At 45.2% G+C, this 27,482-nt stretch overlaps 1 protein-coding gene across 1 annotated transcript in view; it reads right to left on the bottom strand.

The window, feature by feature from the left end:
* The window catches only part of L1CAM (L1 cell adhesion molecule), a 310,192-nt gene extending 284,184 nt beyond the window's left edge, over positions 1–26,008 (bottom strand). Inside the window, exon 1 of the mRNA XM_033920778.1 lies at positions 25,895–26,008. The gene's annotated coding sequence lies outside the window, so the exon portion shown is untranslated. The remainder of the gene's footprint in view (positions 1–25,894) is intronic.
* Positions 26,009–27,482: the final 1,474 nt, after the last annotated feature.

Genomic DNA, 27,482 nt, shown 5'->3' with positions numbered 1-27,482 from the left:
TTGAAATCACCACGATATATATTGGGGAAAGAGTAAGTTTCTCAAATTACCAATAACTTTCATTGTCTTACTCAAATAAAAAAATAAGGGTCCACTGCCTAACACCCTCAAACTTATAACTGATCAGTAACAATCCCTATGTTGGGAGAAAAAAGGGCTCAGTTGAACGTCACAGTTAAAAAAAATAACCTCCCAAAGTTATGCTAATTTTAGTCATATAGTTTTAGAAATGATTCTTCAATTGATATCAAACATTCTTTAGTAGCTTCAGTAAGAAATGCAGGCAGTATGTCCCCAAACATTCTGCATAGCATAGCAGCGGAAAAATATCAAAATCAGCTTAGCTTGCTTAAATTTACTGCCGTGCTCTTTCAGACCCTCATCATCTATTTCTTCCACAAACCATAGAGGAAAATGCACCCATTATCCATTATTATACTGTTGCCTAATTCTCCAGCTTTCCTAATCTCCGAAAACATTTCTTCATCTGTCTGCTCATTTTGTCCCGGGGGACGGCGGTATAATCCTACCTTTATATTCCTTCTCTTCACACATGGAATTTCTAGCAAGATTTTTGTGTTCTGCTAACTCCTACTATTATCTACTCCCCCTCAACCCACTCCCTCCCTAATTTCCCACAAGTGATTAAGTGGCTATACCAGACATGTGCAAACTACGGCTCGTGGGTCACAGCCCGTTTAGTTTTTTTAATCTGGCCCACTGAACTCGGATGGCTGAGAACATCTTGTGGATGAATTTAGAGCAGACATGGCCAAACTATGACCCTCCATCCTTCCCTCCCATCAGAACCCCGCCGACTGCGAGCCCTATATACCCCCCTCCAGAGCAGCATCTGGCCAGCAGCACTCCAAACAAGCTGCTTCGCGGCCTTCTCTCATTGGGGAATTCCCTCTGCCGCATTACTGATGTCATCAGTAACGTGGCACACAGAAGGTCCCAACGAGAGAAGGCTGCGAAACAGCCTATTTAGAGTGCTGCCGGCCTAAAGCTGCTCTGGAAGGAGGTCTGTAGGGCTCGCGGTCGGCAGGGTTCAGATGGGAGGGAAGGATAGAGGGTCAGCGGGGATTCGGCTGAATGACAGGGGTGGGTGTTCAAGGATTCTGCTGCACAAGGGATGAGAGGGAGGGAGGGAGGGAAGGATGGAAGCTGGGCAAGGGTTCTGCTGCAGAGGGGGATGGGAAGGATGGAGGGATAGAAAGATGCTGCAGAGGGAAGGTACAAGGGGATGGGTGAGAGGGGAGGAAAGATGCTACACATGTGGAGGAGAGAATAGAAAGAGAAAGAATCAGGGTGAAGGAGAGGAAAGGAGAGATGATCATGTATATTCGTTTTGTACAAAAAGCCTTAAGTTTTCATGCTTTGCTACCTTTTAAAGACCAAAACCTTTTATGTTATCCCTCTACCCTCCCTTTTATTTTTACTTATTATTGTAATTAAAACTTCCCTATCCCCCAAAACCTCTCATTTCCAATCAGTCTTACCTTGTTATAGTATTAGGTTTATCCTCTTTTTATTTTATTACACCTAAATCAAAAATTATATTAGACCTGTGTAATTTTTAATATTGTAAACTGTCCAGATACATGTGATGGTCGGTATATCAAGCCATGAACAAACTTGAAACTTGAACTAAACTTTACATTTAGTTTATATTAGTTCATACAAACACTTCATCCATCTGCTCCTGGTCCGGCCTCTCTGTCAAATTTAAGAACCCATTGTGGCCCACGAGTCAAAGAGTTTGCCCACCCCTGGGCTATAGGCTTTAAGGATAAAATTATAAATCTAGATCACTGAGTATCATACTCTGTACCTGAGGGGGCAGGCGCTGAATATATGCCTCCCATATTAACCAAAACAAATTTTCATTTAATTTCAGACTCGGGCGTCATGGGCCTCTAGCATTATAACCCTTGATAATTCTTATAGTAAAATTGAGTGGGGCCCTGCAGCATCCCATCCTCTCCTCTTACAGAAACCTCTGTGAGAAACACCATAGGACTTGTCAGCACAGCAGGGCTGGCATGTGCCTAGCTGAATTTTCCTACCAGAGTTCTAATCTAATCTAAGCCTTACATTTATCTACCGTATTATCTCCTGAGGTAGGCACTCGACTCGGTTTACATATGACTTCAGTAAACAGGGAAATCAGTTTAACTAACATGTGAATTATTAAACAAAAGACAAATAACACTCCTTAGTATCGGTTCCCAAAAACTGTTGCAATAGCATCGTTTTCGTTGATTTACAAAAAATCTGGAGAGAGAAAAAGAGTTCTAATGTAACTAGGAATTTCATTCCAAATCGTTGTGAACCTATAAAAAAAGGAGCGAGAGATATTACCAACAAGCTACTGCTGAACTAGGATCTGCAAAACAGAGTGAAGAAGGAAGTTAAGTTCAAACCTCACTGTAGCTCCTTGTGAACTTGGGCATAACACTTAACCTACCATCACCTCAGAAACAAACTCAGATGATGATCTCTCTAGGAACAGAAAAATGACCAAGTATCTGAATGTACACCACTTTAATATCTATTAGATTTGCAGGCAGTATATAAGACATTAACAAAATGGGTTGCCAATTGGCTGATTATCAGTCTGCCTGGCCAGTTTTTATTTGGCCAGGTTGGTTATTGGCAGACTGTTAAAACTGGCAATTGAGGAAGGGAGAGGGAAAAGTTTGTAACTGGAGGAATGATGCCAGGAGATGAGTAAAAAATAGCATTTTAGTTGATGTGAACTAACCTCCAAAGTGCAACGTGGAAGTGGCACATAAAAGTGACTCCAGAATCATGTTACCTGACATCTGATCTACTTGGCATGTTGCATCCTTATATGTGGTACAGCAGGCTGGAAGGCAGGAAGGAGGCAGCCAACCTGGATCGCTCTGGTACAGTCTTGCGAGAGGAAGGCATGGAAGTAGTTAGGCCACAGAAAGGGGGAAGGGAGCAAGCGAGTGTGCGTGCATGCATTGGGCCAAGGAAGGGAGAGAGAGGGGGCATAAACTTGTGATAAAGGATGGAGCATATTGGGACACAGAAGGGGCACAAACTTGGGACAAAGGCTGGAAGGATGGAGGGGGGCACAAACTTGGGACACAAAAGGGAGGGAAAGAGCATATTTGGACATAAAAAGAAGGGAGGGGGCATGAACTTTGTACAAAGGAGGGAGGGAGAGAGATGCTGAGGTGGGGGAGGGAATAAAAAGGGAGAATTGTTGGGCATGGGAGTGTGAGTGAGAGGGGGAAAAAGATGGTCCACACAGGGAATAGAAGAAAGAGAATTGTTGGGCATAGGGAGGAAGAGGATTGAGGTAAAGATGCATAGGGAAGAGAAAAATGTGAGGGGGGAAGTTTTGGACATGGTGGTGGACAGGGAACAGTGGGATAGATTGAAAGGGATACAAGAGGGAGGAATGTTGGACATGGTGGTGGAGGGAACAGAGGGAAAGATGAGGCATGGTGCTGGAGACAGGTAATAGAAGGAGACATGTTGGGAACAGAGCTGGTAGGCAGGGACAAAAGATGCTGCACATGGTCCAGGGGATGAGAGAGGGAGAAATGTTGGATGTTGCAGTAGAGGGGATGGGTGAGAGGCACCCTGGATCCCTCTCTCTCTCTTTCCCCACTCCAGCAAAGGAGAAAATGAGAGAAAGAGAAATGATGGACAGTGTGAGAGAGAGAAAGACATGTTACACATGGGGGTGGAGGAGAGAGGAAGAAATGCTGTACAGGAGTGGGGAGGGGAAAAAAGGGAGAATGATTTAGGATAGAAGGGAGTGAGGATGCTATACAATGGGAAGGAGAGAAGAGAGAAATGCTGGACCATAGTAGGAGGAACCAATGGACAGCAACCACTTAAAGAATAATTTGCTGAAAACAGGAAAACAGAAAAAAGAGAAACTGGGACAAACTTGATGGAAAAATAAATCTCCAGACAAGGTAAAAAATAAGGATAACAGTGTTTTATTCAATGAACAGAATTCCCAGGGAGGGGTGAAGGGAGAGATACTGAGGAGCTGCAGAATGAATACACTTATAGATCAGTAAGATAAGTTTAAACTGTATACAGAAACGGATAGAGAAACAGCAAAGTGACTTGAGAATAGGGGTTATGTGAGCGTAGCAACAATAGCAGAAGATAAGTTGTTTTTGAACAGACTGAAGGGAAGAGATGGTTTAGTGCAGTGGTCCCCAATCCTGTCCTGGAGGACCACCAGGCCAATCGGGTTTTCAGGCTATCCCTAATGAATATGCATCAGAGAGATTTGCATATAAAGGAAGTGACAGGCATGCAAATCTGCTCCATGCATATTCATTAGGGCTATCCTGAAAACACAAATGGCCCAGTGGTCCTCCAGAACAGGGTTGGGGACCACTGGCTTAGTGGAAGATCTGTGAGAAGTAATCTAAACAAAAGGTAGGAAATTGAGTGGAGAGAGATCAGTCAGAGTAGAATCTCAAAGGATCTATAATGTATCTCTATTGCATTCTTGCACTGTACTAAACTTTATCTCCATACATTGTATTGTAAGTCGCCTTGAACCTTTTAAGGCATAGTGCGACTCATAAATCCTCAGATTTGATTAGATTACTGTAGATTAGGTATGAAGTGTTAGAAAGCCAAAATGATGTGTAATGTGAAATACACACTGAAAGTAAGAGAAGCTCCTTCCCACACTTCTTTCCCAGTTCCATATGTAGGCAGCTGAAATCTTGCACTATATGCACCTGTATAGATTCTCAATACCTCTTCTAGAAGCAAGATCATTTCAGCTTTTGTCTGACATCAGTAACTTGGAATATGATTGGCTGGGCTCTTCAATTAAGCAGTAGAAGATGGACAAATAAAAAAAAACCAGCAATGCAGTTGCAAGAGACTCATTTGAATAATATAAAGTGAGATATTTTATGCTTCTGCTTCGATCTCCCAGATGGAAGTTGTGGCAGTCCACTTGGAACAAAATGATCCTTTCGCCCTGTGCATTGGTATTGCTGCAACGTGGTGGCAGTAGGGAATTTCAGTAGGGTGGCAGATTCATTATTGGACCAAAATCTGGGCCCTTTGGGTAGAGCTGGGCATCAGAAGGAAGGCATTTTAGGAATTTGTAGAGACTTAAGATTGTTAGATATATAGAAATTGCTTCATAGCTATCAAGAGCACATCTTGTGGAGTAGATTAGATTACATTTTAATGTCAGATGTCTCATCTATAAGGTGGTTTTGAAGAAATAGGCTAGCTGCTTCTCTTTGACCATACACCACCAATGGTTATGGATTTCCATGCTGAACAGCTGGAGGAAAGCCAGTTGTGAAGGATACCAATGGGATTATGCTCTGATCTGGTTTACTGATTTTCTTAGGAAACAGTAAATGGGGTTTGCAGCATATAATGATGTATAGGTACAAGACCTTTATCCGCAATTCTAAACACCGAAACTTTTTTGGCAAAGTTGATGCATTACGAGGGGGCTGCTGAAAAGTTCTCTCAGCCCAGTCAAGAAGAGAATGATGTGGAGCCATGAAATGTAGGTTTCATTAGTCACATATTTTTCTCTGGCTTTCATCAGACGCATGGATTTATATAACTCCTATAACAGTGATGGCTAACCTTTTTGAGCCCGAGTGCCCAAATTGCCGCACAAAACCAAAGAATTTCCTCAAAGTGCCAGCACGTCAATTAAACCTTAATAACAAGATTTTAGTATCTAAAAACTCTTTATAAAGTTGCCTGAACTATGTAACATCATTTTTAAAGGTTTGAATCTTTGTATTGTCAGAGAATCAATTTGATTCACAATCCTTTGGTTTTCATTTCAATTTATTGGCAATTTATAATGTTTTAATGATTTCATTCATGGGCTGAATACACACATACTTTTCTCTGTCGCCGCACTCTTTGACCAAAAGATTTGTAAGCCTGCAACCACGTCAAGGTAGACTCTTTCAGCAGCTCCCCTCCCTCCCCCTTACCTTTGTGGCCAAGTCAAAATGATCTACCAACAATAACATTTTAAAAACACAAAGCACGCTGTACGCAGAGAAAATGTTAATTATCATTTATATTCCGTGGGTTTTCAAAGAGGTCAAGGCAGATGACTTTATGCAATGTCACCTCAGTAACAACTATACAAAAATAGACAAATATTCCCCCTCCCTTTTTACTAAACCACGATAGCGGTTTTTAGCGCAGGGACCTGCGCTGAATGCCCCACACTGCTCTTGAAGCTCATAGGCTCCCTGCGCTAAAAAACGCTATTGCGGTTTAGTAAAAGGGGGCCATAGTGCAAAATATAGACAGCATATATAAATTCTAAAAACGGACACATTTTGATCACTAAATTGAAAATAAAATCATTTTCCTACCTTTGGTAATTTCATCAGTCTCTGGTTGCACTTTATTCTTCTGACTGTGCATCCAATATTTCTTACCTTTTTTCAGCCTCCTGTATGCTTTCTCTCCTCCAGACCTCATTCCCTCCCCAAACTTTTTCTTTGTTTCACCCTGCCCCCTTCTTTCTTTTTCTTTCTCTCCATACCCCCTTTCATTCTGTATGTCTGTCTTTCTCTCTCCGTGCCCCATTTTTCTTTGTTTCACCCAGCCCTCTTTCTTTTTTTTTTTGGCTCCCTGTCCCCCCCCTTTCTTTCTTTCTCCTTGCCCTCCCCTATGCCACCACCATTGGGAAAATGCTGCCACCGCCACTGGGGAATAGGCTGCCACTGCCGCTATCGGGAACAAAAGAAGACACATCCAGCGTGCCGGAACCAGAAAAAATCTTCAAGGGGGATCAGGAGGGTATATTATCATGCATGGAGGTAAGCCTCGAAGACGTTCTAAATCAGATAGATAGATTAAAAATTGACAAATCTCCTGGCCCAGACGGGATCCACCCGAGAATATTGAAAGAGCTCAGAGACGAAATAGCGGAGTTACTCAGGCATATTTGCAACCTATCCTTAAGAACAGGGATAATCCCGGAAGATTGGAGGATAGCAAATGTTACACCAATCTTCAAAAAAGGATCGAGAGGCGACCCGGGGAACTATAGACCGGTGAGCTTGACCTCAGTTCCGTGGAAGATGGTCGAATCACTGATCAGGGAAGGTATCAATGAGCATATAGAAAAAAATAAACTGATGAGAACAAGCCAGCACGGTTTCTATAAAGGACGATCGTGCCAAACGAATCTACTACATTTCTTTGAGGGGATAAGCAAACATTTGGACCAAGGTAACCCCATTGACATAGTTTATCTGGATTTCCAAAAAGCCTTTGACAAGGTACCCCACGAGCGCCTGCTGAAGAAACTGTGGAACCACGGGGTGAAAGGGGAAGTCCACAGATGGATCCAAAATTGGCTGGCGGATAGGAAGCAGAGGGTAGTAGTAAAAGGACACTACTCTGACTGGAAAGAGGTCACGAGTGGTGTCCTGCAGGGGTCAGTGCTGGGACCGCTGCTGTTCAATATATTCATTAACGATCTGGAAACGGGCACGAAGTGCGAAGTTATCAAGTTCGCGGACGATACAAAACTCTCCAACAGGGTCAAAACTGTTGAGGAATGCAAAGAACTGCAGAGCGACCTGAACAAACTGTGCGAGTGGGCAAAAAGATGGCAGATGAGCTTCAATGTGGAGAAATATAAGGTCTTGCACATCGGGAAAGGGAACCCCATGTACAGCTATACGATGGGAGGAAGGGAGATGGGGAAAGGCACCCTAGAAAAAGACCTGGGGGTATTGGTGGATACAACAATGAAGCCAGTGGCGCAATGTGCAGCGGCCTCAAAGAAAGCGAACAGAATGCTGGGCATTACAAAAAAGGTATCACTACCAGAACGAAGGAGGTCATCCTGCCATTGTATCGTGCAATGGTGCGACCACATCTGGAATACTGTGTCCAATACTGGTCACCGTACCTTAGGAAAGACATGGCGATACTTGAGAGGGTCCAGAGGAGAGCAACTAGGATGATAAAGGGAATGGAGAACCTTTCATATGCCGAAAGGTTGGACAAACTGGGGCTCTTTACCCTGGAAAAGCGGAGACTGAGAGGAGACATATACAGACATATATACAGACATATAAAATCATGAAAGGCATAGAGAGGGTAGAGAGGGACAGATTCTTCGGACTAGCGGGGACAACAAAAACAAGAGGTCACTCAGAAAAACTGAGAGGGGACAGATTCAAAACGAATGCAAGGAAGTTTTTCTTCACTCAGAGGGTGGTGGACACCTGGAACACGCTTCCAAAGGAGGTAATAGGACAGAGTACAATACTGGGTTTCAAAAAGGGACTGGATGACTTCCTGAAAGCGAAGGGGATTGCAGGGTATAGATAGAAGGTTACTCTACAGGACCAAAGCGAAAAGCATATGTGAGTTTTAGGGTAGGAGCACTATCAGGTCCTGGACCTGAGGGGCCGCCGCGTGAGCGGACTGCCGGGCACGATGGACCTCCGGTCTGACCCGACAGAGGCAAGTTTTATGTTCTTAACAGGCCGGCGCCGAGTTCGCCCTGCTTCTCTTCCCCACGGGGCCGACCAACTCTCGCCACTCGACGTCAATTCTAACGTCGGGGAGGACGTTCTGGGCCAGCCAGGCAGCGATTGGCTGGCCCAAAACGTCCTCTCCGACATCAGAATTGACGCGGGTGGCGAGAATTGGTCGGCCCCACAGGGAAAAGCAGGGAGAACTTGGCACCGGCCTGTTCCCAATGGCGGCGGTGGCACTCAAGTGGCTAAAGAGACGCAGTTTGCCAGCCTAGGGAGAACACTGGAGGGTGGCCAGCTGTGCACCTCCTTGGGGCGTAAAACCGGGGCAGACCGCCCCCACCCCCACCTTGGTGTGCCACTGTCTGTACCTCACCCCCTCCCTATGACCAAAAATTCTCCTTTCTTCTATTCCCCATGTACACAACCATCTCTTTCCCTCCCTTCCTCTCTCCCAAGTCCTTGCCTTCTGTGTCCAAAAACACATTCCCTCCCCCACCTCAGCATCTCTTTCCCTCCCTTCCTCTCTCCCAAGTCCATGCCTTCTGTGTCCAAAAACACATTCCCTCCCCCACCTCAGCATCTATTTCCCTCCCTTCCTCTCTCCCAAGTCCATGCCTTGTGTCCAAAAACCCATTCCCTCCCCCACCTCAGCATCTCTTTCCCTCCCTTCCTCTCTCCCAAGTTCATGCCTTGTGTCCAAAAACCCATTCCCTCCCCCACCTCAGCATCTATTTCCCTCCCTTCCTCTCTCCCAAGTCCATGCCTTCTGTGTCCAAAAACCCATTCCCTCCCCCACCTCAGCATCTCTTTCCCTCCCTTCCTCTCTCCCAAGTCCATGCCTTCTGTGTCCAAAAACACATTCCCTCCCCCACCTCAGCATCTATTTCCCTCCCTTCCTCTCTCCCAAGTCCATGCCTTGTGTCCAAAAACCCATTCCCTCCCCCACCTCAGCATCTCTTTCCCTCCCTTCCTCTCTCCCAAGTTCATGCCTTGTGTCCAAAAACCCATTCCCTCCCCCACCTCAGCATCTATTTCCCTCCCTTCCTCTCTCCCAAGTCCATGCCTTCTGTGTCCAAAAACCCATTCCCTCCCCACCTCAGCATCTCTTTCCCTCCCTTCCTCTCTCCCAAGTCCATGCCTTCTGTGTCCAAACACCCATTACCTCCCCCACCTCAGCATCTATTTCCCTCCCTTCCTCTCTCCCAAATCCATGCCTTGTGTCCAAAAACCCATTCCCTCCCCACCTCAGCATCTCTTTCCCTCCCTTCCTCTCTCCCAAGTTCATGCCTTGTGTCCAAAAACCCATTCCCTCCCCCACCTCAGCATCTATTTCCTTCCCTTCCTCTCTCCCAAGTCCATGCCTTCTGTGTCCAAAAACCCATTCCCTCCCCCACCTCAGCATCTCTTTCCCTCCCTTCCTCTCTCCCAAGTCCATGCCTTCTGTGTCCAAACACTCATTCCCTCCCCCACCTCAGCATCTCTTTCCCTCCCTTCCTCTCTCCCAAGTTCATGCCTTGTGTCCAAAAACCCATTCCCTCTCCCACCTCAGCATCTATTTCCCTCCCTTCCTCTCTCCCAAGTCCATGCCTTCTGTGTCCAAAAACCCATTCCCTCCCCCACCTCAGCATCTCTTTCCTTCCCTTCCTCTCTCCCAAGTCCATGCCTTCTGTGTCCAAACACCCATTCCCTCCCCCACCTCAGCATCTATTTCCCTCCCTTCCTCTCTCCCAAGTCCATGCCTTGTGTCCAGAAACCCATTCCCTCCCCCACCTCAGCATCTATTTCCCTCCCTTCCTCTCTCCCAAGTCCATGCCTTCTGTGTCCAAAAACCCATTCCCTCCCCCACCTCAGCATCTCTTTCCCTCCCTTCCTCTCTCCCAAGTCCATGCCTTCTGTGTCCAAACACCCATTCCCTCCCCCCACCTCAGCATCTCTTTCCCTCCCTTCCTCTCTCCCAAGTCCATGCCTTCTGTGTCCAAAAACACATTCCCTCCCCCACCTCAGCATCTATTTCCCTCCCTTCCTCTCTCCCAAGTCCATGCCTTGTGTCCAAAAACCCATTCCCTCCACCACCTCAGCATCTCTTTCCCTCCCTTCCTCTCTCCCAAGTTCATGCCTTGTGTCCAAAAACCCATTCCCTCCCCCACCTCAGCATCTATTTCCCTCCCTTCCTCTCTCCCAAGTCCATGCCTTCTGTGTCCAAAAACCCATTCCCTCCCCCACCTCAGCATCTCTTTCCCTCCCTTCCTCTCTCCCAAGTCCATGCCTTCTGTGTCCAAACACCCATTCCCTCCCCCACCTCAGCATCTCTTTCCCTCCCTTCCTCTCTCTCAAGTTCATGCCTTGTGTCCAAAAACCCATTCCCTCCCCCACCTCAGCATCTATTTCCCTCCCTTCCTCTCTCCCAAGTCCATGCCTTCTGTGTCCAAAAACCCATTCCCTCCCCCACCTCAGCATCTCTTTCCCTCCCTTCCTCTCTCCCAAGTCCATGCCTTCTGTGTCCAAACACCCATTCCCTCCCCCACCTCAGCATCTATTTCCCTCCCTTCCTCTCTCCCAAGTCCATGCCTTGTGTCCAAAAACCCATTCCCTCCCCCACCTCAGCATCTATTTCCCTCCCTTCCTCTCTCCCAAGTCCATGCCTTCTGTGTCCAAAAACCCATTCCCTCCCCCACCTCAGCATCTCTTTCCTTCCCTTCCTCTCTCCCAAGTCCATGCCTTCTATGTCCAAACACCCATTCCCTCCCCCACCTCAGCATCTATTTCCCTCCCTTCCTCTCTCCCAAGTCCATGCCTTGTGTCCAGAAACCCATTCCCTCCCCCACCTCAGCAGAATGCAGAAAGATAGCGAAGAACTCCAGAGCGACTTGTATCAGTTAGAGAAATGGGCAGAGCAATGGCAGATGAAGTTCAACGTGGAGAAATGCAAAGTAATGCATTTAGGCAGTAAGAATAAGGAACACGAGTATAGAATGTCAGGAGCAACTCTTGGTAAGAGCGAACAAGAAAGGGACCTGGGTGTACTGATAGATAGGACCCTGAAGACGTCGGCACAATGCGCGGCAGCGGCAAAGAAAGCGAACAGAATGTTAGGAATGATAAAGAAAGGAATCATGAGCAGATCGGAGAAAGTCATAATGCCGCTTTATAGAGCAATGGTCAGACCACACTTGGAATACTGTGTCCAACATTGGTCTCCCAAACTAAAGAGGGATATAAAACTGCTGGAGAGGGTGCAGAGACGAGCAACGAAGCTAATAAGAGGTATGGAGAACTTGGAATATGAGGAACGACTCAAGAAACTAGGATTGTTCTCCCTTGAGAAGAGGAGGCTGCGAGGGGACATGATAGAGACGTTCAAAATACTGAAAGACATCGATAAAATAGAGCAGAAAAACAAATTATTTACACTGTCCAACGTGACACGGACAAGAGGACATGGTTTAAAGCTAAGGGGGGACAAGTCCAGGACAAATGTCAGGAGGTTCTGCTTTACGCAGCGAGTGGTGAACGCCTGGAATGCTCTTCCACAGGAGGTTATTAAGGAATCCACTGTGCTAGGATTCAAAGGCAAATTAGATGCACATCTCCTTATGAGAGGCATAGAGGGATATGGGTGGTAAAACTACATCAGGTGTATACCTGACTGGGCCTCCGCGTGTGCGGATCGCCGGACTCGATGGACCATGGGTCTGATCCGGAGATGGCAGTTCTTATGTTCTTATGTTATGTTCTTATGTTCCCTCCCTTCCTCTCTCCCAAGTTCATGCCTTGTATCCAAAAACCCATTCCCTCCCCCACCTCAGCATCTATTTCCCTCCCTTCCTCTCTCCCAAGTCCATGCCTTCTGTGTCCAAACACCCATTCCCTCCCCCACCTCAGCATCTCTTTCCCTCCCTTCCTCTCTCCCAAGTCCATGCCTTCTGTGTCCAAAAACCCATTCCCTCCCCCACCTCAGCATCTCTTTCCCTCCCTTCCTCTCTCCCAAGTTCATGCCTTGTGTCCAAAAACCCATTCCCTCCCCCACCTCAGCATCTCTTTCCCTCCCTTCCTCTCTCCCAAGTTCATGCCTTGTGTCCAAAACGCACTCCCTCCCCCTTTTGTGTTCCCCGTTTGCCTCCCAGCCCATCTTAGCAACTTTCTCAGCAAAATGTAGCTCGAGTCGCGTAGGCTTGTCTTCTATTTCCTGCCTGTCCCGCCGCGCACACATAGCCGATCGGAAATCGGAGGGAGGGCTTAAGCAAAGCCCTCCCTCCGACGTCAGCGCTGACGTCGGGGAAGATTTCCGATCGGCTGTGTGAGCGGCAGGGCAGTTGGAGTAGAAGATGAGCCTCGCGGCTCGAGTTATATTTAACCCTGCGGGTCCCCCATCGTCCCCGTTCAGCTCTCTCTCCTGTGCACCCCCTGGTAGTACTGCCCTGATGGCGGCCCTGCGCGTGCCACTATAATGCCCTATGTCAAATCTCTCTCCCCCTCCATGCATCATCTCTCCCTTCCTCTCCTCCATTATGTGCAATTTCATCCTCTCCTTCACCATACATGTTTCCCTCTCCTCCCCCTGTGCTACCAACTTTCCTTCCTCTCACCCCTTCCTTCCCCCATGCCACCAACTTTCCTTCCTCTCCTCTCCTGTACTCTAAGGCTTGCTTCTTTGAGTCACGGTACCAGCAGTGACTTTCACATGCTGCCTGTTGCTAGCACAGAAACCTCCCCTCTGCCGCAGAGAGACTTCCGGGTTAACGGCAGGCAGCATGATTGAATCACTGATCAAGGATAGCATAGTTCAGCACTTGGACACACACGACTTGATGAAACCCAGTCAACATGGATTCAGGAAAGGGAAATCGTGTCTGACGAATTTACTCCAATTCTTTGAGACCGTGAACAAGCAAATTGATAGTGGAAAGCCGGTGGACATAATATACTTGGACTTCCAGAAAGCATTTGACAAAGTTCCACACGAAAGACTTCTCAGGAAGCTACAAAGCCATGGCATAGAGGGAGATATACAAAGATGGATAGGCAAATGGCTGGAAAACCGAAAGCAGAGAGTGGGCATAAATGGGAAGTTCTCCGACTGGGAGAGAGTGACTAGTGGTGTGCCCCAGGGCTCGGTGCTTGGGCCGATCCTTTTTAATATTTATATCAATGACCTGGAAAATGGAACATCCAGTGAGATCATCAAGTTTGCAGACGACACAAAACTCTGCCGGGCAATCAGATCGCAGGAGGACAGTGAGGAACTCCAGAGCGATTTGTGTCGGTTAGAAAAATGGGCGGAGAAATGGCAGATGAAGTTCAACGTGGAGAAATGCAAGGTAATGCATTTAGGCAGTAAAAATAAGGAATACGAGTACAGAATGTCAGGTGCAACTCTGGGGAAAAGTGAACAAGAAAGGGATCTGGGTGTACTGATAGATAGGACCCTGAAGCCGTCGGCACAATGCGCGGCAGCGGCAAATAAGGCAAATAGAATGTTGGGCATGATAAAGAAAGGAATCTCGAGTAGATCGGAGAAAGTTATAATGCCGCTTTATAGGGCAATGGTCAGACCCCACTTGGAATACTGCGTCCAACATTGGTCTCCCTACCTAAAGAAGGATATAAAACTGCTGGAGAGGGTGCAGAGACGAGCAACTAAACTAGTGAAGGGTATGGAGAAACTGGAATATGAGGATCGACTTAAAACACTGGGATTGTTCTCCCTTGAGAAAAGGAGACTGCGTGGGGATATGATTGAGACCTTCAAAATACTGAAAGGAATTGACAAAATAGAGCAGAGAAGATTATTTACAATGTCCAATTTGACACGGACAAGAGGACATGAAATGAAGCTAAGGGGGGGCAAGTTCAGGACTAATGTCAGGAAGTTCTGCTTCACACAGAGAGTGGTTGACATCTGGAATACTCTCCCAGGGGAGATTATTGCGGAATCGACAGTCCTAGGCTTCAAAAGCAAACTAGATGCATATCTCCTTGAGAGAGGCATATAAAGATATGGTTGGCTATATAATAAGCCAGGTGAATACCTAGCAGGGCCTCCGCGTGTGCGGATCGCCGGACTTGATGGACCGAAGGTCTGATCCGGAGATGGCGCTTCTTATGAATTGCTGCCAATACACAACCTGAAGATGCTGACTCAGGTTGAGATTCTGCGCAGGGTAAAGGGAATTCTGCATTGTGCAGTTGCGCAGAATTCCGCCAGGAGTAAAAGGTCCATTGAGTAGTGAAAACAATTGAAAGTGTGATATTCTAGAAAGCTTCAGTTCAAACTCTCCCATGCTTCTTTTAAAAATGTAAACAGCCTTGATATTCTTTGCTCCAAAGGGCAGTTTTGCAAATATGGGAAATAAATAAAAAAAAATAATTCTAGAGTTAGGGTTTTGGTTAATAGTCTTCTCTCATCAGTGGTCTGAAAAAGACAAGAGGGACAAGGCAAGGTCACTGGAATGTTCACTCTCCCTGGCTCAGAAATTAGTTACCATGTATATTGGGGTTGGGGGTGAGGTCAGGGTTAAACTTTGAAAGCAGCTTTATTTTCTGAGGCTCTTTTAGTCATGTTACATAATCCTGTTGAATCCCTTTCAAAAGCCTCCCAAGTGTTGAGGGGATTTGGTGCCTTTACTATGCTGAAAGTAGCCCTGGATTTAATCAGTAAAATTAATCTAGTGGCCAGGATATTGCCTTTTAGAATGAGTGTAGGAATCCGTATGATATTTGGAGTTAAATTTGCCAAGGAATTTAGGGGAGTTTTGTAAACTAAATATGAAGTCTATTCTTTATGAGATAGAGATGCAATTAACTAAGTGGCAAAACATTTTGCTGTCACCCATAGGCAGGGTGCATCTTAGAGAAATCATGGTTCTGCCAAAATGGCTCTATGCCTTCCAAAATCTGCCTTTAGTGGTTTCCAAGATTTATGTTGATAACTGGTCTAAAATGATTGCTAATTTGTGAGGGAGAGATAGGAAGCCTAGAATAAAGTTTAAAGCTTTAAATGGGGGCCAGATGATGGAGAGCTAAGATTGCCAGACCTTCGGTTGTATGATGTGTGTTGTTTAATGAGACATGCTGTAGACTGATTGAGGAATACATCACTGTATAGAGATGCTTTTTAGAGACTCAGTTAGTTAAGCCCTATCTCCTGTTATTTTGTATATTTTGTATACAGTTTCTACAAGATTGCTTGGGAGGGGCAAAGAACCTACCATGAGCTTGACTCATCAAGCTTGGCGATGGTAACACACTGTAATGAAGGGCCCTATCCTGGGTCGAGGAGAAGAAACTCTACCTACCCCGTCCTTGGAATACCTTGGAATCCTCCCCATTTCCCATGAAAGCCCTCTTTGTTACCTCTCTGTAAGCAGAAAATCCCAATGGAGGCCCCTTGAATCCTGGGTGAGGCCACCTCTTTGAAGGGAAAGGAAAAAGGAGTGTGTAAGACCCAAGAATACTCCTATGGAAATGACTAGAAGGATGGAGGCTCAAGAGAAGAGAGGGAAGACTAGTAGTGGAGTGGCTGAGTGAGGGGGGGATGAAGAGGTGTGCTGGGAACCCTTGAGGGAGGAAGATTTAGCCATGGAAGAACATGGAGGTAGATACCTAATCCCTGGCTATGTCCAAAAGCAGAGTAAGGGAATCCTGGGGAGGTAAATTCTGAGTGAGATCAAGTGGGTGGTGACATTTTCTCACTGTGACTATTATAGGGCCTCCAGTTGGTTATCCCAGAACTTTAAGGCTTTTATGTCCCTTCCTGAAGGCACTGATTGATGGATTTCATGTGAGAGGCAGACCCAGGACTTTCAGACCAGAAAGTAACCAGGCAGTGACCCAGACCAAGGACATTCAGACTAGAGAGCGACCAGGCAATGACAATATATGGGAATAAAAACTTTTCTCTGGATATGGGTAACTTGGTATCTGTAAAGTGAGGCGAGAAATGTCTAGGCATATTGAAAGCAAGGAGGTTAAGTAAAAGTTTTGCTAACCTTAAAGAAGAATTTGGATTGGTTAATAGGGATTATTATGATTATCTGCAAGTGTGACATTAGGTAGAGGCCTCTTTGGGAAAATGGGAGGATTTTAATTTGGAATCCTCTGAGCATATTTGGTTTTGTGAGCCTTGAGTGGGGTAGACAGATAAAATCATACCTAGGGAATTGGTGGAGGAGCCTACTCAGCTATAGCTTGAAATAGAAAGGGAGCTGAATGTTGATATTGAATACAATTTCTGTCTGAAGAGTATATATATCAGCTAGTAGAGAGCATGGTATAGAGGGCGATACAATTGGAATTCCTAAATAGCCTTTTTATGACCCTGAAATGGATTGGGTTCTATCCCAAGTGTGGATTCCAGGAGGGCAGGTTTGTACATTGTACCTGGTCATAACCACACATAAGGGTATTTTGTGCTGAGGTCTTTGAGCACAGAATTTCGGCAATGCTTCATACTGGCACTACTGGATAGTAGCACAGAGGCCTATTCAGAGGTACTCTCCAGTTACACACCGCTAAATATCTACCCTTGGACCCTCACTTCCCAGTGTTCCATTATGAGCGGCACTATCTCGCAGACTACCTTTTCCAGCCCATCTGGACATCACCTCCTTGGTCACTGATTACCGTAGTAGAAGACTCCCTAAAAGTAGCCAAAGCTAGGGTTGCTAGATTTTACTATAGTAAAATCTGGACCCCTAGATCTGCCCCCAGGCCTACCCAGTTCTACCCATCCCTACCCCGTTATGCCCCAGTCCCGCCCCATGCCCCCTTTCCCTATCTCTCCTCCACCCTCTGCTATCTCAGAGATGTTCATCTCTCCCTCTCCCATTTTGCCCTCCTCCACCAAGTCCGACTTGCTCTCTCCCAATTTTTCCTCTCCACCAAGTCCATCTCTCTCTCTCTCCCCCCCCCCCATTTTTCCCTTCCATGAAATCCATCTTGTCAGGCAGGAGGAAATCCACACATGCGCAGATGCCACGCGATGATGTCGCACACACATGTGCGTGCGTGCGACATCATCGCATGGCATCCATGCATGCGCAAATTTCCTCCTGCCCAATATGATTTAGAGGAGGCTTTTCAAAACCTGGACAAAGTGCCAGGTTTTGAAAAGCCATCCAGACCCCCGGACATGTCCTCGAAAAGGAGGTCATGTCGGGGGAAATCCAGATGTTTGGCAACCATAGCCAAAGCTATGACTAGTCTTTATCCTATGACTCCAGACTTTCAATAGCTGTTTATGCAGCTGAAAGTGGATTCCACAGTTGCACAAGTGACTCCTCCCTTCTTAGTAAGGGAGGAGTGATGCTGATGGAATCCCAGGATGTAAGGTGGACATGGTCCTTAAAGACAGTTTGAAGCACTGACTTTGGGTATCAAAGCAGCAGCAACTGCCTCATCCATGGCACGGGCCTGTCATACCAGACTGCAGCGCGGTCCTTCAGAGCTGGGAGACGCCTGTCCTCATGTGATTATGGAAGGAGTAGATTAGCCAGTGGGTGGGCGATTCAGCTTCTAAGGCCACTCTCAGCAGATTACCCTTCAAAGGGCAGGGAGTGTGTGGTGCAGTGGTTAGAGCTACAGCCTTGGAGCCCTGATGTCGTGAGTTCAAATCCCGCACTTGTGACCCTGGGCAAGTCACTTAATCCCCATTGCCCCAGGTACATTAGTTAGAGTGGGAGCCCGCTGGGACATTTAGGGAAAAATGCTTTAGTACCTGAATAATTTGTAATCCGCATAGAATTGTAGGATATGCGGAATATAAATTATTAAAAGAAGAAAAAGGACAGATGATTTTGGCAAAGGCGGATCACCGTCACAAATCTGTTCCAGACAGCAGGGTTTGGCATTCTGCCGGGGGCAGTAGAGGCAATTTTTGTTCCTCTCAGAGACCTCACCAATTTTTCTTTAGTTACTCTTCCCAGGGATCCAGACAGAGATTTGGCAACTACAGGTACCAACAACCCTTGGGCTCCCATGGCAGCTCAGTTAACAAAAATCTTCAATAATGCCAGGTCGACGGCCTCATCCCCTCGCATTGGCAGCCAGATGTTAGCGTTCTGGAGGGAATGGGAACAGATCTCATCAGACCGTTGGGTTCTGGACATTGCCTGATACAAAGCGGACTGAGATTAAATAAGCCAAAACTTTGCTCATGACTTGGATGATGTCATATAGAGCATCAGCTACATAATCCATTTCAGCTAATAGGAGCTGGGGTAAAGGCTCACCCTTTACCAGCTCAAGACTCCATGGGTGATTCCACCTCTAAGGCTATATAACATAACATAAAACTCACTTGTGTACCACAAATACCATTAAGTGAGTACCACTGGCCCAGGCGCCTTAGGCCCCACCTGTGGGCGGTGTTTTGGGATGGCTGGGCCAATCCGGACCCATTCTGGAGTCGGCTGCCTGCCGGACGGGCGGGTTTAGCACCCGTCTGTCCGGCCAACTTGAAAAAGTACAGGAAAGGGGGTGGGGTGGGGGAGTCGTGGGGTCAGCTGGGGGGGTCGAGGGTCGGCGGGGGGGCGATCGGGGGTTCTGGGAAGGGCATTGGGGGGAGGGGGTTGTGTTGAGGGCAGGAGGACCTGGGATCCCTCCTGCCCGTAATGTAGTGGGGGGTAGGGGGTCGCCTGGGCCAGGAGGGCTTGGGCTCTCTCCTGGCCCGATGTTAATCGGCGGAGCAAGAGGGCTTGGGTTCCCTCTTGCCCCGATGTTGTGTGTGTGGGGGGGTGATGGATCGCGGCAGGAGAGATGCCTCATCTCCCGTACTTCGATGCCATCACTCCTCTACCGAAACTACCGCGACCCACGGCAGAAGAGATAGGGCATCTCTCCTGCTGTGGGTCGCGGCAGTTCGGGTAGAGGAGTGATGGCATCGCGGTAGGGGAGATGAGGCATCTTTCCTGCCGCTATGCTTGCGGTGGAGGGGTAGGCAGGTTGCGTTTTCGGCACTTAAACGCGTTTTGACTTGGTCTAAGTCAAAAACTTATAAGTGCCGACTAGGCAACCTGCCTAAGGTTTTGGTTATACCTGTTGTACACCTAGGTGTAGGTCGGCCCCCTCCCGCCCACCGCCCACCCTTTCCCCTCCTCTAAACACGCCTCTTTTCTCTCTGTGCATCTAGAGGCAGGGGAAAGGCCTAAGTTGGTTTTAGATACGTCTAAAAACCAGCTTTGGTTATGGGTACTTGGACGATCAGGCTTTTTGATCGTTCAAGTAGCTACTTAGGACACTTTTTAGACTTTTCTTTTTATTATTATTACCCCAATAACCTTTATGCTCCTAAATTAAAGTGAATTCTCAGTTGAGAATTTAGGCTGAAAACAGGACACAAATTTAGGAACCTAAATTTAGAAGCTCAACTTTTTTATTATTATTATAGGGCCTATCAATAATTGGGGATGTGCATGATAAAACATTTTCAGTTTGTTTCTCCAAAGTGGAGAGAACAAGAGGGCACTCTCTAAAGTTAAAAGGGGATAGATTCCGTACAAAGGTAAGGAAGTTCTTCTTCACTTAGAAAGTGGTAGAAATCTGGAACGCTCTTCCGGAGGCTGTTATAGGGGAAAACACCCACCATGGATTCAAGACAAAGTTAGACAAGTTCCTGCTGAACCAGAACGTACGCAGGTAGGGCTAGTCTCAGTTAGGGCACTGGTCTTTGACCTAAGAGCCGCCTCGTGAGCGGACTGCTGGGCATGATGGACCACTGGTCTGACCCAGCAGCAGCAATTCTTATGTTCATTTTAGAATTTATCACTCATTCAGTTTGTTTTCCGATACTGAATGATTCATTTCATTTGTTTCATTAGTTTCCATTAAAGTCAATTAGGCAAGCAATTCTGTCCTGCAACAGTGAGACTTTCCATCCATTTTCAATGAAATTGGAGCGGAGGAGCAGTCCAGTGGTTAGAGCTATAAGCTGAAAGCGAAGGAAGTCAGCGTTCAAATCCTCAGGGGCTCTATTGCTTCACATACAGACACAGATTTTATTTTAAAACGTGCATATCTTCCTAATCATTGACAGCTCTCATCAGTACTATAAAATCACAAGGAATAATAAAAGAACATGAAACATGAACAAACAAGTAAGACAAACAAAGAATAATTACTTGCAAAGCAAATAAACTCCCATTTTTACAAAACCGTAGCGCGTTTATAGCGCCAGCAGCTGCAGTAACAGCTCCAATGCTTATAGAATTCCTATAGTTTTTGGTGGAATTCAATGTGTCATATTTATAAAATGGAAAGAACATTAGCTCTTCGGAAAGGAAATTTTAATAAATTTCAAGATGTGTGGGGGTCATTAACAAATTATTACAATGAATAAATATCATTTCCCTGGTTAGTACAAATGAAATAATTGGGGGGGGGGGAATTTTTTGAAATTTCACTAGGTGCTTTGAATGAAAGGAAAATCTTTAATATATGATATATGTGTTATGATATATTGAAGAGTTGGGAGGGAATGGGATAAAATATATTGAGCATGATTAATTATAGAATTTCAAGTGATATATTTAAGTTAAAATGATGTTACTTTTTGTTACACTTGATGTAAGTTATAAAAATGAATAAAGAATTTAAAAAAAAAAAGAGCTGGTATCACCGTGGCAGGCACTAAAAATCGAACTATGGTTTTGTAAAAAGGGGGTGGGGGAGGGGAATTAATATATTCAGAACAGATAACTGATGCACAGATCTCAGTAGAACATACCTAAGATATCTTTGCTGCAAAATAATAAAAAGGGAATTCTATAAACTGGTGTCTAGTTTATAGAATATTAGACCCAGACTCTATAAACGGCACCTGAAGTTAGGCGCCTAGATTAAAATAGGGGTCCTTTTACTAAATATTACCAAGCACTAAATGCTAATGTGTCCATTATAGTCTATGGATGCGTTAGCGTTTAGCGCGTGCTATAATGGCTAGTGCATCTTAGTGAAAAGGACCCCTTAAATATTCAATTAGGCTTAATTGATGCAGTATTGAAAGCGCTATTTAAAAGCAATGTTTAAAAATTAGCAGAAAGTAAGTGTGGTTAGGGGGCGGGTTTTGGGCATGGTTTGACTTAGGTGCACTTATTTAGGCCAAAAGAGCCCTGGCATAAATGGGAGTGCAAAAGGAAGAAAGTAGGGACGGAATCGTACACATCAACCTGACATAAAGCGGAGTTTATTAAGTTTCAAGTTTTATTAACATTTGATTCAGTCGCTTATCTAATTCCTAAGTGGTATACAGAGATTAAAAATGGGTACAAAATTGGAACTCTTAACTGGAAGTTGTGGCAGAAATGTGATATCTGGTCTCTTGAGGCCTTAATTAAGAACTCTCAATGGATCTCCTTCACGGACTTACAAGCACACTACAGTCCACCTCACCATCAACACTATATCGTTGGTTACAATTGAGACATTGTCTGTCTGCTATCTTTCAAGATATCGGGAAGTTAAAAAATACCTCAGCTCTACTTTCGCAGACATCTCTAATTAATAATAACAAAAAAGGAATAGCCTCACGATGGTATCCTGTTATGCAAAAGTCTTTTACTCCATCATTAACCTCCATGATGAACGCTTGGCATGAAGATTTAGGCCTTTCGTTGGAAGATGTGGAATGGCAGGACGTATGGATTACCATGTTCAAATCATCTCGCTCAGCTGGAGTACTTCAGTCTATGTTCTTCCTTCTACATAGAACACACTGGACTCCAGTAAAGGTTTCCAAGCTTTCAAATGGTCTTTCTCCAACGTGTTGGTACTGTACCTCTCAAGAGGGTTCGCTAATACACATGATTTATGCTTGCTCACACCTCTGTATACTGGAATAAAGTTTGGGAAACCATCTCCTCTATTCTGGATATACAAGAGCCCATAACTCCGCGCATAATTTTGGGACACCATGAACTCTGCCAATTGTTGCCTGATCATAATGCGAGATTGCTTAACATTCTTCTTTTTCTGGCCCTCAAAAACATACTACACTGTTGGAAGGATCTATCCCAGACAAATTATACTACATTGTGGAACACGGTATGCCTCACAGCAAAATACAAAAGTGTTATAGCAGAAAAGCACAGATCCATGTGCTCCAATGTTAAGATATCGAGTCCGGTCCACACCTTTTGCAATATCGGATGATGGCATTCAGTTATTGAGATAAGAACTGTCCTCCACAACAGAAACCCTCACATGTTATGGCTCATGTCTAGACCTGGTTTTTGGATTATAGTCACGTTGTATCTGTGTATCTCTGTACCTTAAACACTCTAGTAGCTATGGTTGCACGATTTGTCGACATTCCTCTTCTATACATAGGCTTAGATCTGCTTGTTGTATTACGTAAATATTATTGTATGAATCCCAATTTTTACCTACTTGTACAACTTGTTGGTATCTTGCCTCGTTAACATTTCTCTTTTTGTATTTATTGTATACTAAAATCAATAAAATATTCGAACTAAAAAAAAAAAATGGGTACAAAATTTTAAATGAACATACAAGCGTATTGAATAATTACAAAATACAAATACAATCAGACTGATTGAAACAAAAGGGGAAGGAAAGGGGGAAATATATTTGTGATAGGATAGAAGAACATTTAAGGCAAAAAGAACTGTACACATCAACCTGAGCTAAAGCAGAGTTTATTAAGTATAATAAAATGTTAAAAACCAAATATGGATGTTTACCAGGTCGCTAAGAATATCAGTATAAGGGGAGTAGCTGAGTTTCCATGCAATATATATTGTGTAGGATACATGATATTTTGATGTGTACGTTTCCTTCCCCACTTTCTTCCTTTTGTCGTGGGGTTGTTTACCTTGATTTTTGGATTATAAATGGGAGTGTGCCTAAGGTTTCAATGCCTACCGGTGCCTAAAACTGCTTAGACACTGCTAGGCGTGATTTTATAAACGGCACCTAGTGGATGATTGACAATTGTGCTCAACAGTGCCTACAAGTTAGGTGCCATTTATAGAATCAGGACCTTAGGGCCCGATTCTGCAACTGGTGCTGGTGTCGGCCGGCGCTCCCAAAACCAGCACCAGTCACATGTTGATCAAGCACCAGCGCCAGTTGCAGAATCATGGCCAGGTCAAACACAGATGCCGGAAATGTAGGTCAGGATTAATATGTCCAATGTTGCCGGTACCTATGTTTTATACGAATTGCGTCTATGGAGGCACCTACCGGCACCTAAGGTAATTTCCGGCAAAAACTAGGGTTGCCATATGGCTTCAGAAAAAGGAGGATGGATTGAGACATCCGGGTTTTACTGCTATTGAAAGCGATGGCAGTCTCAAACCTTCCTCCTTTTTCTGGAGCCATATGGAAACCCTAGGCAAAACTATGCCTCCGTTGACCTTAGGTGCTAGTAGGCACCTCCATAGATGAGATCACAGCGGCGGAATTCTAGGCACCTGTCTTTTTAAATTTTAATTGCTTTTAAACAACACGATCAATTACCGCATCGCTTAAAGGCAATTAAACCAATTAAGTTAGAAGGTGGTACGGCACCTGCTGCTGCCTATCTTCTGGCGCCACTTCCAGAAGAATCGGAGCCTTAGCGCTTATGCATGAGATTAGCTTCAATAATTGGCACTTACGCACATAGGTACTAGACGCTATTCTATAAAACAGTGCACCTAACTCGCTTAGCGCGCAAGTGTCAGAGGGTGGGGTATGGCCTTATTCATAAGCGATATGACCCAAGGACTTAGAGGAAAGGTATCACTGTTCGCCGACGCCGCCAAACTTTGCAACATAGTAGGTAAAAGCATTTTGCCTGATCATATGACACAGGACCTACTACTGCTGGAAAGGTGGTCATCAACTTGGCAGCTAAGCTTCAATGCTAGAAGATGTAAGGTAATGCACATGGGTAAGAAGAACCCGCGCAAAACGAACGTATTAAATGGTGAGACCTTGGCCAGAACCACAATGGAACGTGATCTAGGGGTGTTCATTAGTGATGACATGAAGACTGCCAATCAAGTGGAGAATGCTTCCTCCAGGGCAAGGCAAATGATGGGTTGTATCTTAGAGGTTTTGTCTGCAGGAGACCTGAGGTCATAATGCCGCTGTACAGATCCATGGTGAGACCTCATTTGGAGTATTGTGTTCAATTCTGGAGACCACACTACCGGAAGGATGTGCTGAGAATTGAGTCGGTTCAGCGAATGGCCACCAGGATGGTCTTGGGGCTCAAGGATCTCACGTATGAAGAAAGGCTGAATAAATTGCAGTTGTACTCATTTGAGGAACGAAGAGAGAGGGGAGACATGATTGAGACGTTTAAGTATATCACGGGCCATACCGAGTCGGAAGATGGTATCTTCTGTCTCATAGGACCCTCGACCACCAGAGGGCATCCGCTGAAAATCAGGGGAGGGAAGTTTCATAGCGACTACAGAAAATACTTCTTCACCGAAAGAGTGGTGGATCATTGGAATGAACTCCCACTGCAGGTGATTGAGACCAGCAGCGTATCAGATTTTAAGAGAAAATGGGATATTCACGTGGGATCTCTAGGGGAGTAAAGTCAGGGGGCGGGTATTTTGGTATGGGCAGACTTGGTGGGCTATAGCCCTTTTCTGCCGTCATTTTTCTATGTTTCTATGGGCATGTCACTAAGCAACATGCACAACTTTTAGAATGCTATCAGTCGCATGTGCACCATGGCGCACTTACTTGCACCAGTCATTGGCCTATCATAAGGAAGGCTGCATAACTTCTGGTGTGCCAACGCAGCTTAAGCACGCATCAGGAACAGGCCAGGTCTCCCACCATGTTATTCGTGGTTTCACCATATCCATGATGGTTTTTAATAGAACAGCAAATAACATATGAAAAAGTTATTTGCGGTTTTTCTGTATTCATGGGTCTGTTAATCCCCTATCACAGCGAATACGGAGGGAGAAGTGTACTTCTCCTATAATAGACCACTAAAGGCTGCTGAGAAGACAGGGAAAATTTGAGTCTTTTACTCTGCCTTCCTCTTAAACCCTCCTGGCTTTCTTTCACCATTATTGAAACCTCTCCACTGGGGCTCCCTAAATATCGTGTTTCAATAGTATCCTTCAAGGATACCTCATACTGAACCATTCGCTCCTGGGCGACTTTCCCCCACATCTGTTTAAAAGCTGCTCTATCTCCTTTATAAAGGTCAGCGCCAGCAGCCTGATTCCATCCCGGTTAAGGTGGAGTCCATACTCTGAGGGCACACATTTGGCAACTGCCTACCACATTATAAACTTCGCACTACACTAGAAAGAAAAATAAATTCTGCTTTTCTATTAGCTGTTTCACTTACTTCCCTAAGTTCCTTTCTCTCTCAGGGAAGTCCACTGCCCTCTGCGCAGCTAGTTTACCTTCAGAATCCCTCTGGAGCAAGGGTTTCTCTTTCTGAAGTCAGGATAAACTGAACGCTGTGGAACTCTGCAGCCAAGCTCTAGGAAGAAGATAAATAGGCTGGACCAATGGAAACTCTTAAGACCTGTCTTCCTGCTGGTCGGGGTCCTGCAGCTGCTCTTCCACCCCTGAAAAGTGATGATAATGTAATGCTTAAGTAATAATAGTAATAATAATAATAACTTTATTTTTATATACCGTAATACCACAAACAGTTCAGAGCGGTTTACAGAGGAAAAGACTGTATACAGACAGCGATATTACAAAAAAACTTTCAGATTAATCAATTTTTCCTGGAAGTGTTTTAGAAGTACATCATGGTAGAAATGGAGTCAGAGAAATTTGTCAAAGAGATAAATTTTGATTGACTTCCTAAAAGTTTGGTAAGAAAGAGCGTTTATTCCATTTGACTGCTTGGAATGATAATGTTCTATTGAGGAATCTCTTGTAGATACAGCCCTTCAAGGATGGGAAAGCGAAGTAGGCATTACGTGTACAAGTTGTGCCTGGAATGTCGAAATGATGAGATAGATAGATTGGGGATGAACCTGTTATGGTTTTGAAGCAAAGGCAAGCAAACTTAAAAATAACCCTTGCTTCCATGGACAGCCAGTGTAGTTTTTTGTAATATGGGCTTACATGATCTGATTTCTTGAGACCGTAGATGAGACGGACTGCAGTGTTCAGTCGTTTGATGGTTTTTTTTTAAAGATCCAAAGTATATGATATTGCAATAATCTAAGATACTTAAGATCAAAGATTGAACCAGCAGTCGAAAAGAGAAGAAGCCAAAATAGTGTTTAATGGTACAAAGTTTCCATAAAGTAAAAAAACATTTTTTAACCTGAGGTTAGTGTGGTCTTCGAAAGTCAAGCTTCGGTCCAAGATGACACCCAGGATTTTGATGGTAGAATTAATTGGGTTGTCTGACCCATTTAATCTCAAAGAGGTATTCATAATCTTGTTATTAAGACTTGCCCTAAAGAATAAATTCATGTAAACCATTCTGAGCTTCCCTGGGAGAATGGTATAGAAAATTAATTAAATAAATAGAAGTCCAAGCTATAGCCACTGTTGTTCCTGAGCTAGTGCTACCTCTCCTAGAGCAGTGGTTCACAACCCTCTCCTGGAGGACCACCAGGCCAGTCAGGTTTTCAGGATAGCCCTAATGAATATGCATGAGAGAGATCTGCATATAATGGAGAAGCCAGGCATGCAAATCTGCTCCATGCATATTCATTAGGGTTATCCTGAAAACCTGACTGGCTTGGTGGTCCTCCAGGACAGGGTTGGGAACCACTGTGGACCTAGAGCTCCTCAGTATTCTCTGCCTCCACTGGCTGTCACCCTGCTTGTTGCTGTTTGGTTGGGGGGTCTCTATTTGGCCTCTATTTACAGTTCTCCTTCTCTCATTGATACCTAGTCACATGCATTAGGCATGAATAACGTGATCATACATCACATTTTGAATGGGACCATCCCGTTTTTAGGTAGCCTGGCCCACTGTCCCCACGCAGAGCTTCGGGATGCCGAAGTGTCCCGTTTTCA

This window comes from Geotrypetes seraphini, chromosome 1, assembly GCF_902459505.1.
Source record: "Geotrypetes seraphini chromosome 1, aGeoSer1.1, whole genome shotgun sequence".
Lineage (NCBI taxonomy): Eukaryota > Metazoa > Chordata > Amphibia > Gymnophiona > Dermophiidae > Geotrypetes > Geotrypetes seraphini.
This window is presented reverse-complemented; position numbering and strand designations above follow the sequence as displayed.